This window comes from Melanostigma gelatinosum, assembly GCF_949748355.1.
Source record: "Melanostigma gelatinosum genome assembly, chromosome: 4".
Taxonomy (NCBI): domain Eukaryota; kingdom Metazoa; phylum Chordata; class Actinopteri; order Perciformes; family Zoarcidae; genus Melanostigma; species Melanostigma gelatinosum.
This window is the reverse complement of record NC_136637.1, coordinates 26,420,729-26,432,414: the sequence shown is the minus strand read 5'-3', so window position 1 is coordinate 26,432,414 and position 11,686 is coordinate 26,420,729. Positions and strand designations below refer to the sequence as shown.

The 11,686-nt window shown below is 42.6% G+C and overlaps 1 long non-coding RNA gene across 2 annotated transcripts; it reads left to right on the top strand.

The window, feature by feature from the left end:
• Positions 1-3,814: 3,814 nt before the first annotated feature.
• LOC306776212 lies at positions 3,815-7,525 on the top strand. Of its 2 annotated transcripts, XR_013771907.1 has the most exons (6): positions 3,815-4,036; positions 5,098-5,153; positions 5,233-5,449; positions 5,593-5,747; positions 5,881-5,974; positions 6,225-7,525. It is a non-coding gene; the product is annotated as an uncharacterized lncRNA (long non-coding RNA). The 2 variants fall into 2 exon arrangements; XR_013771908.1 differs by lacking the exon at positions 5,098-5,153 and having other exon boundaries at positions 4,000-4,036.
• The last annotated feature ends 4,161 nt before the right edge of the window (positions 7,526-11,686 follow it).

Here is an 11,686-nt window from a genome sequence, read left to right as displayed (position 1 = left end):
TTCCTCAAGAAATGCATTTTTAAAATGATACTTCATCTCGTGAGTCACTGCAGATTCTTACCCCCCTTTTTTGTGGAGCAACCGAGTCGGTTTCAAAAGGCGAGTGTGTGCTTTCCATCAGGCATTTATATTGGCACTGACAGGCAGTGTGATAGATGACATTGGATAAATCCATTCGTCAATGCTTTCAGAGATGTCTCCGCGCCATTAGCCACTCACACTGGAGATCTCTGCCAGAGTCCATCATTGCTGCTCTGAGAAACACATCTGCAGACCTTGAGACAGACCCTGAAATGGGCTGACAACTGAACCAATACTGTTGGGGGCTGTTTGGTTGGGGGGGGGGGAAGAGAGGAACAGCAGTCAGGCAGATGTGGGGCCTGGATGGCTGCCAAGCAGCGCCCCGTCATCCTACAGCAGACCCTTCATCTCAATATGAGTGAGGGAGATGTGAAAAACAGCAGGAGGAGGAGGAGGAGGAGAAAGGGGGACATGGAGAGATTTCGTACAAAAGGCTCCATGACTATTCCTCCATCTGAGAACATCCTCCAAAGCTCGTGGCCTCATTACAACATGACTGCACACCCACGGTGCAACCAGCAGTGCCAGCTGATGATGAAGAAATAAAACGAAAAACAAATCTAATTTGAAATAATTCATTGTGCAAACACTTCACTGAATGCAACACTTTGAGTGGCCTATTATTCTTTGACATTTCAGTGGAAAGTAGAACTAGTCCTGTGAGCCTTCCATAAAAATCTATATTTAACACGGGCACAGATGGTTGGAATAAACCCCACATTTACCCCTCTTCCTCTCGGTTTTTGGTGCGAGGAAGTCGTCGAGATTTTTTTTTTTTGCCAATTTCCAAGAGCTATGTGAGATGAGAAAATGGACTTTTGACAGGTGTTTGTTTGAATATCAAACAGAGCCGTGGAGGCGTGCAGATGGCAGGCAGATTGCATTCCAGACAGGGGCTTCAGTCTGGTGCCGGAGCAGTGGGGGAGAGCCCATCTTTGCTCCTTGATGGTTCTCCAGGGGAATGGATGTACAAACCTCTCGTCTGCACGACTATCATCATCATCATCACCATCATCATCGGCGTGGCCTTCGCCGCTGTCTGTAGCTGGTCTGTCCACTGCGGAACAGCACAGCACTTTTATTTTCCATGAGCTGTGTGCAGAGACGGGCTCAGCGTTGGATCACAAACAAACAGTGTTTGATGTTTGCTTTTGTGGACTTTGCAGCATTTGTGTGCCTGCATTTTGAACCATAACACTCCTGGAGAATGTGAATATACTTAATCATGTAACATAATATGTTAGTTTAAATTGGCCCTGGCTGAAAGAGACGATAATAATTCAGAGAACTGGACTTACGCTTCAGCTCTCGGTTGTAATGTGTGGCTGGAGACAATGTTTAGTGTTTGACTACATACAGGTTAGGGTGAGAGGTATACAATTCACAGTGTTTCACAGAACGCAGAACGCAAAGGCCAACGGTAAAATTATTACCCAAACCATCGGTTGTAAACATTCATCACTGTTTACAGACTGACTTCCTGGTTCAACTTTGAACCACCATACTTGGGTTTCTGTACGCACACAATTCTGTGCGATGGGAATTCATTACTGGCATTTGGGGGAGTGCTTAATGTCGACGTTACCTCCAGCTACAGTGGTTTAGATAATATGGCGTGTTTACGATGATATACGTCTGACATCTACGGACAAGTGGACGCTCGTGTCTCTTGCCCTGTTGCATTTCATCGCATAGCGATGTTGCCACATTCCCAGATCTTAGCAATTTCTTCTGTGTGTATAAAGTTACTACCTGTGTTGATAAGAATGATGAATGACAGCTACAATATGTTTGAAGGGACATAACTGAGAAGGTATTAACCAGATGGCTTAAAAGATAGATTAGATGATATAGAATAGATAGATTGTACAGATTCCTCCGAGCATCCTTTGTACACTATAGTACATACAGAAGAAGAAGAAAATTATATATACAAGTACAGAAATACTCCCTCAACGTGGTTCTCAGCAGTAGGAGAAGTCACAGATATTCTCTGTACTTTCTGTAGCTCTCGTTTTAGTCTTGGATTTCCCACCTGCTTAGCTGGCAAACCGATTTGCTGGAGAAACGAGAAATGAAAGTGGGAGGAAGGTATGAATAGCTGGCAAGGTGCACCTCGGTGAGTCAACAGACAATTGGGCACTGAAAAGGCCCATGTGGTGTGGGCCAATGCAGAGACTTGTACGTCAGGTGGTTTGTTCTAGCCTCTATGCTCTGCTTTTTTTAGAACTGAATTCCTTTCAGAATTAGTTTATAATATGTTTCCACAGTTGTTTATTTCAAGCCTGTCATGTTGGACATGCGGGTAGGAGTGACAAAAAAAGGAGTAGGAGTGACAAAAGAGGCAGAGGAAAGGCTGAAGAAGAGGTGAGAGGCCTGAAAACAGGTTTAGATCCGTTCCTGCAGACAGATCCTGAAGAACATGGCCAACGTCAACAGGAGCCACGCCACAGCTCGGTGCTCCAGCCCACACGCACATCGTTCGTTTGGGTGTCGTTACATAACCTCTTTGGAGGAAAAAACTGGTTGAATGTGGTTCTGTTACCTCTGCTGCTTTTTATTCTACAGACATGAGTAGCTCTGCAGCTCTGTTCAATTCCATGCATGTCCTCTGTGTGTGCTTGAACTACTTAGGCGCTGAAGCAGCAAGAATAAACCCCCAAAGGGAAAGTCAAAATCCCCCATGGCTCTATTTTTTGTAGAATTTAGATGTTTTTTTTCGAAAGCAATTCAAAAGCATCTGCACTTTGAAGAAGAAGAAGAAAAAAAAAGTAGAAGTCCACACAACGTGTACCAGATGTGCTTTTAGGCTCCACAGCCAAGTCTCCATCAGCAGCCTGCACTCTCCTTCCCCTGAGGGTGGCAGGCCAGCAGCATGCATAATGTCTGAGCTGTTTCATGCAACAGGTAGCCTCCATTTCCACATTCCCCCCCACGGCTTTGTAGGAAACTCTGCAGACCTCTCACTGTGAACAAGCCCAAAGAGGAGAAGAAGAGGGGTCAGTTCATCCTACAGCTCCATTGTGAGCACGCCCATGCTGCTTTTATACTGTAACAATGACCTGTGGCTGAATGCACGCCCCCCTCCACCACCGCCCCAGCCCCCACCCTACCCTGACCCCGAACAACGCTGAGGTAAGGACGTGAGGTTATTTTCTTAACCCTGATACAAGAGAAATAGAGCTCCCAGGGAAAGGATCCGGGGCCAAATTTGTCTTTTAATTCTAAAAAGACTAAAGGAGGGGGTTACGCTGGCTGGAATGTTTGACTCCCATCTTTCCAAGAGTTGGGGGGTGGGGGGGTGGGGGGGGGGGGGGGGGGGCGGGCTTAGTGGCTTTTTACAAGGAGGCTTCTCTCTTTAAGTCAGACAACTTCAATCAAGTTTACTGAGGATTGTTGGTCCTATAAACACGGAAAGTTGTCATTGTACTTTCACTCTGACGGAAACCACATGACACAGGAAAAGTCAATAAAAAAGCCCACATGCTCATGCTGGCCTGACATTATGACAACAGAATGTGACCATACCGAAAACTAATTGAAACAAGTGACTCCTGCCGCTCATCTGTGACATTGAGGCTTTTCTCTGATAATATAAATCAAAAGCGCAACATTTTGTGCCAGAGAGGCCAATAAGATGCCGGTTACTCAGCTTCAAACCTGCACTCAAAAAAACGATTCAAGCCCTTCTTAAAGGTGACACATTTAAATCGTGTTTGATTAATTTAAATATATCAAGTTAAAAAATGAACACATTTATATTTAATGGGTCTAACATAAAATGCATGAATACTTTCATTTATTAGATTTATTTAGGTTGGATGGTGTGTATCAACTCAAAATAAATGTGTTTGGTTGGGGGACTACCCCTTGCGCCTGTACCAGATCACGTGCTCTCAGTGTCTTTCCCCCCTTTCTGACTGCAGCAAGATTCAAACCGACCGTCCATTCTTTGGTAAGTAACTTTATATATTTTGTTGTAGTAGTTTAGACTGTACCTCGCTGTCAATGAAGGCTTCCATTCTGTAATAATGACCACAATGTGTGGAACAGACGTGATAACTTAGCCACACGACTGTTCCGTTTTTAATAAGATCGAAGGCAACACAGGCTAGCTAGCAAGCTAGGTAGCCAACGTGGTTTGCATTATAGAGCAGACCAGAGATCAGGGTACTGTCATTAATACGGCTTGGACGCAGCGCCGAAGGCTTCCTTATGAACTGTATGCACTAAAAAACAGTAGGAGAGCAGTTAAACGAGCAGACTACGGTCTCCCACTCTCCAGCGCCATAATGTCGGCAGGCAGAGCAGGCCGCAGAAGGCCACTCTCTCTAGTAGTGGGCGTTCAGTTGTAGTGGGTTTAGCCACGTTTTCGTCACTGAAAAATGTTTAATATGAATAAATCATGAGCTCATAAAACCGCTGAATTCCTCTCACTCGCGCGGGCACCTGATGCATGAACACACGGAAGTCAGCGGCGTTTTAGCGCAGCAGCCATAGAAATAGAACGAGCGTAGAACGGACATTCCCATTCAAACCGATGTAACTGGATCAGAGCAGCGGCAGTTTGTACGTGTACCGTCGTCATTGTGAAGAACTGATCGATGTAGCGGGCTAACTTTTCTGTTATACTACGGTCAATGCGCAGTGTTGAGCACTATTTTCTTTTGAACGAGTAAAACGACCAAGACAAACATCGATGTCCGTTCTACTCATTGTATTTCTATGACCTTACACCGTGTGAACGCAGGCAGGAGTGCGAATGAGTTTTCAAGGCAAACAGTTTGATATTTTATTAAAATGACTGTCTTAATCTTATTTAACACGCTTGCATGATTTGATTACTGTTGTATGTAGCTTTAGTGTTGCTGTAAAAGGTGAATTGCTAGTCTATTCTAAATGGTAACATTATATCTGTGAGTGCTCTAAAGCACTTTTGACTTGACTTTGTTTTATGTGAACTTTGGATTATTCCAGCCTTTCCCTCCACAAATACATTCATCTCATCTTTTGCAGTTTGATCAGCATTACCAAGCTTCTTGAGGCAACCTCCTAATGATAGCACGTAATAGGTTATATGCTCGATGCAAGCTGATCTCTCATTGTTATTTGTTCAGTTTGATATATACTAATTATCTTTATTCTCTTTAGGACTCTGCATGTGGCAGTGTAAAGAATGCAGTTTGGAACTAGCTAGCAGGTATTTCTTGTTGCATGGGCATTGTAGGGGCAGTTATCGCTATACATGTCCATACATTGCCCATGTACATTTAATACATGGAGTAAGCTTCTAAATCACACATGCTGAACTGCACATTCAACCAGAGATTGTGGAGCAGAGGCCCCTTCCCTGTTCCAGCAAAGTTAAGTAAGTAAATGTGTGTTTCTATGTGTTTACCATTTTGATGATTAATGGCTTCACAATCGCAATTTGAATCTAATAATCCCACATAATGTGATAGTAATTATAATAAACAAGTAACAAACAGCTGTATTTTGTTTGTTATTCAGGTCAATGCAGAGTTCCTGCTGATCACCACCAAGCCATTTCAATCAAAGTTCATGTCACAGCTGGACCTCTTCTCAGACTCCCTGATACAGGGCTTAAAGAGCAAAGGAGGTGTGAAGGAGAAAAGGTCAAGGATGTCCTGACCATCAATGATTTGGTTAGTACATATGTATACAATATTAGTTTCACTGTATTGGGGTGGTTATTGTAATATTTTCTTGTCCATATCTGCTTTTTTAAAAACATTTGATGAATAGTAAATGGCCTGCTTTTATTCTGCTTTTATCCAGAACCTTTAGTGTGATGACATCAACACCAAAAGGGAAGGGCATCTGAGAAGCCTGTCATCTACCTCAATGAAGATCCAGACTCTTTATCAATCTGGTAAGTTTATCGCAATATGTTTCCCATGTAGCGTCAAAGTGTTACCCACATATATATATATATATATATATATATATATATATATATATATATATATATATATATATATATATATATATATATATATATATATATATATATATATATATATATATATATATATATATATATACACACACACACACACACACATGTTTGTGGATTAATCACAAGTTTAAACACAAGTTTTCTGTGTTTGTGTTGTTGTCAGGCTTCCGCCGCTGAGGATGCAGTGAGGGACATCGCATTCACTGTCATAAGGATTTACATGATCCAAAGAGATTGGGAGCCAGAGGACGTGGGACTTGATCAACTGCATTAAAGTCCTGAACAACGTAGACGGTGTCATCATGGCGTTCATCATGATTTGGGCTAATTTGTGCCCTTAATCTAAGCTTTCCAGACAACTTCAAGTACATCTTTGAGCTTCTCCAGAAGGTCATAATGAATTTGGATGGGCACAAGCTGAATTCTAAGATACAGGAGCTGAAAATCAAGATGTTTGCACAAGAGGTGAACACCAAGTGACAAAGCCAAAGAACCTTGTCAGATCTTTTGGATGTTTTCTACTTTCATCTTCCGCCCAGTCAACGACAATCCATGACCTCATGGATGTTTTCCTGGTTCTGACATTTTGAAAAAATTGACTAAGCTGCACAGAGGCAAGCCAGAGACTGTAAATTACGGAACTTTTACATGTCACTGCAAGCTTGGTTAAGTGTTTACCCGCAGAAAGTTTTGCCCAATTCACCTCCACATCCCAACTCGAGTGTGATTACGCTTGAACGTCAACTTGCACGTCCATTTTCCTCGTTGTCTGATTGAATGACTCTCTACTCGAGTTGAAATGGACCCTAACACGGTTCAATACGCTGTAACTTCCATTGACTATGAGTAGCCTTGTTATTTATAATCTATAAGTTTTAGTTTGTGGATGTTTTGTGATTTTACTGTTGTAGCCCAAAAGTGGTCCAAGTTGCCTGTTTCTGCACATGATAACACATCATCGGCTATTCTTCAGTGTAAAGGAGTCCTTTTGTACGACCATCTGTACTGGTAGGAAAGAAAACAGCTGTATTGCTCTTGACAAACCAAAGTAGTGGGAATTTAGCACTTGCAATAGTGGTTGTACATATCGATTGCAGGAAGTTTTGTGCTTTTTGGAAATGATAGTTTATGGTGAGTGACTACACTGCAGTGCAATGATATTCCCTGTTTGGAGAGCAGTGCATAGCCTCCACCCTCATGGCGTCTTTGTTTGTGGCGCCAAGGGATTTGGGATAGCTTGGTATTTATTTGTCACCAGTTGTGGAGCTGTTACAAGACTACTGTTTTAATATTTAAAAACGATGAAAGATGCACTGTATAGATCATTTTGGAATTTTTTTGCTATCCTTTTCTGATCAGTGTTTTTGTAAAAAAAAAACAAATTATATTTAAAAAATGAAATGCAGGCTCTAGAATCATGGATGGTCAGATTTGTACCATATTTAATGTATTTAAGCATTTTCAATAAAAAACACTTGAACTAGGTTTTGTCTCGTGTCTTAATTGGGGGTCAAATAAAAAAAAGTTTTTTACCTGATTAATTAATTTCCAATGAATTGTACTATATTGAGTTGGACTAACACAAATCAATTTCATTTCATGAATGGTATTTTTTTATTTAGGTTGTATTTGATAAAATTGAGTCGGACTAACTCAATTTAATTATATTGCATGGATGTTTTTAGTTTAAGTTAGGTTTAACTATATTTCCTCGGTGGAAAACCTGCCCACAATTTAATTGAGTTCATCCAATGAATTATTTTTTTGAGTGTGCCTGTGGTTGGTTAAGTCAATGCATCTACTAAAAAAAGGGTTCAAGGTGAGGAAAGCCCCTCAAACAAACACAAACTCTGAACAAAAGGAGGGATGGAGGAATCTGTGCTGAAAGAATGTGGCTCTTCTTTCAACTGTTGGTATGCTCGCGGCACCTCCTGTCAAGAGAAGAAAAATCCCAGGAAGAAACAAACTGAAGAAATGCAAAACAATCCCGACCTCCTGCTGCCTGCCGATTGATTGATTAGGACTTGTCGCATTTCTCTTCCTTTCAAACTGCTGAAGGCATTGAAAGAGTGAGTTTAGACCTCTGGGCTCATTCACATGAGGATATAACAGTTTAAAGTTATAATTAATACGATTTTAATTAAATCAACCCCCTATTTGTAATACAACCAATGGTCTGCATTTTGCAACAACAGCCATTCATTGTATTTACATTCTGTAATTGCCACTATATGTATTAGTTTTCATCGTGTGTGGCGGAGTCCGCCATCCCCGGGCTGGATTCGAATTGCCTGCGTGGATGGAGTAGAAATCGGCTGATGGTTCCACTCCGGTGGGGGCACCAATGATAACGATCATCACGCACTTCCACGAATGCAACAACTTGAGTCTGGAGCCCTGCAACCTGTTGCCTAATTTGTACTTTGGCGGAAAAACTTGCGCCAAGCTTTCTTTGAGCCGCAGAGATGGTACGCGGATCTATCATCAAGACGTGCCGCACACCTTCGAAAGAATGGGACCGCACGCCGCAGAAGTTTGATTGGACATCAGAGCCGGGATTTAGGTTTTTCAGACACATAGTGTTAGAACAACCTTATGAATTCTAGGCACAGGAGATCCTCCTCATCATCCAACTCTTCCATGATTTTTTTTTTTCCCAGCCATGTTGAGCCAAACTTTGGAACTATTGAATCACCCCTATGAAATAAATCAAAGACCACCTGACAAAGGATGAGAAAACCAAATCATTATTGACCGACCGATTTATTAAACCAACGAGAGTCTGTTTGACTACACTGTAAACAGATATACAGCTGCTCCCCTGTTGTATTTATGACAATAAATACAGCTGCCCGAGAAGTGTTTCCTGTAGTATCAACTGCTCTCGCTGTTATCATGGTGACCACGGGTGTTTGCCAAAATCAACCAGAGCTGGAATATTAAGTATTATAGTGGAAACTGTGTAAGCTAAGTTATGACTTAGGAGAAATCATATACCCAGTAGTATAACTGTGAGTTAACTTGAAGTAAATACTCTTCACAAGCACTTTAAATGTAAAAATAAATCCCATCGCAGTCACACACAAAGCCGCTTGTTGGCTTGTTTGTTCTTCCCCTCTTGTTTTGCTTTTCCTCTCCTCAAGCTGCAAGTCTTTAGTCAGAGCTTTGCTTTGACAGGTGAAGATCAACTGGAATCATCGCTATAGGCAACCATGTGGGATCGGAGGGGAGAGGTGGCCGCGGGGTCAGCGGCAGCGGAGTTATTCTATACCTACGCAATAACACACCCGGCTGGGGCAGAGTTCACAGCATGCCTTTATCCTCTTCCTGCAAACAAGCCGCGGCACTATTTCACGTTTAAGCCCAAAGGCAACAAGAGAGAACCGCCATTTATTTACTAGCCGTGTCGAGTCCTCTCTCTTGTCAACTAGAAATGATGAATGGCGTCAACACATGTACCTGAGTTAACTACCGCGTTCGTTTTCCTTTCAAGCGTGCCGTTACAGGAAGACGACTATCTTGAATCTTACGTCCTGTTTTCTGATGAATGGTCAGAGAGGAGCACTTGACTTCTGCTGCGGACACTTAAACCGGCGGAACAGCGGTTGGAGCGATTACGCGGCAATCACATTTGTAATTGTGATAATGTCAATTGAGCTTGTCAAGGATGAATCATTTCAGGGGAGACAGTAAAATATACCTAACAAGGCTTTTCTCAGCGGTAAACACGGGGCTTTTAAAACTGTAATTGGCTCTCTAATGTGTAACACATTGCTCACAAGCCATCCATGGGCCCAACTTCCCTTCTCTCAACCACTTTCCCCTTCTCTCTGTAGGACACACTCTTCACATAGCTGGAAATCTAACCACACAAATAGGAAGCTCTCTCAGCGGGGTGGGGGTGAGGCGCAGGCAGGCGTAATTCAGTAATTGTGGGACAAATTGTTATTTTCCTGTGCTTAAAAATAGACACACAGTAGATGCAAAACAATATTCTTGCGGGGTCTGCCTTTGGCTGCAAGGGAAAACATTTTCCCTGACAATGATTTTTGTTCTTTAGCGACCTAAAACGAAAACAGGAGAACTATATGTGCCCTGCAAATCAAAAGTTCCAGGCCTCAGAAAAAGACAAGATGCGAAAGTAACAAATGCAGCGCCACACTCCCCAAACACCACCAGAGCACCCCAGCTTTCTCTCCCACAACTGCCCCTTCACGCATCCACCCGCCCAAAGTGTTCAAGAATTCCCCCTTGTGAGACAGACACAGATAATTGGTCACAGATTTTTGTTGGCAGGACACAAAGGGACCCCCTATTCACCCCTGCGCAGCTGTCTACTTCCTTTTCTCCCATCTCTGCTCCCCTACTAGTTGTGTCGCCTCCAATGGTTCCCCAAGAGCTGAGCCGCTCCTCCCCAAAACACAGCCCCTTTTCACTGCCGCAATAAAGCCACCGGGACACATGCCTCTCGTGACCCTGACCCAGAGCCCCTCTGTAGCCTCCTTACGCCCCAAGGCCTCAGTGACATCTATGAGACCTTTGGATCTGTTACTAGCTCTCTTTGATAAGAGTTGTTCCACTAATTAGGGATCAACCGGCCTTCATCAATGCACCGGTCATGTGGTAAATAACTCAGCTCTACGTTTATGTATTTCTTCTATGATGGCCAGAATCATTTAGCCATCGACTATTTCGGAGTTTTTAGTCTGATTGGTTGGAAGAAGTCGATTTCACACACGGCAATATTAAGGCATTTTTAACTAGCTCACTATCAGAAGTAAGATGTGATAAAAATAATCTCTAGAATCTGAGCCCCTGAGAACTGACAATTACAGGGTCGAGGAGGGCAACATCACCCGCTGTGTGTGTGTTTGAGAGAGAGACAGAGAGAGGGAAAGAGAAGGTGGACTGCAATAATAATAATGTGCATGTCAACGTCATGAATGAAGCGTCAGACTATTCGGTACAGTCTTAGTTATGGATATGATTTGGATTGTGATATTAAGGATAAGAAAATAGCCAAATGTTAAACGGACCATGATGTTGTCGCACCAAGCACAGACATTTATAAAACGAGCCGTTGAGGAGACCTTGTCATTAAATAGACAAGCTTTTAGAAATGTTTGTTCACCTAACTTGAACTGAAATACTTGCAAAAGGTTTCCAAGGTTCTATTATTTGAAAGGTCCGTCTGACACTGAGCCATGCCGCTGCACTCTGGCGATTGGATCGCCTATCGGCGATATCGAGGAACCGCAATTGGACGATATGAAAATAGAAACGATTGAACCAACCCTGGTTCAGATCAATAGGAGTCTGAGGAGTCAGAGTACATGATCTAAGTACAATGTGTTTCGAGCTGGTTACTGGCACAGTCCTACCACAAAGCAGTTCATCCGGCTGTTTAAGTGAGAATGTAGATCTGCGTTCCTGGAAATAAAGCTGGGAGGCTCATCATCTACCGGAGGCGTTGGATCTTCTTCACTGGATCGTCTCACTCGGTAACAGACCTGACCTGCATGTACAAACAGGCTTTTAGTCTCTGCTCTGCCTTCATATTTCATTTTATCTTTCTCTCATGTTGCTCAACATCATACTAGATCATGCAAATACTTAACAAAATTG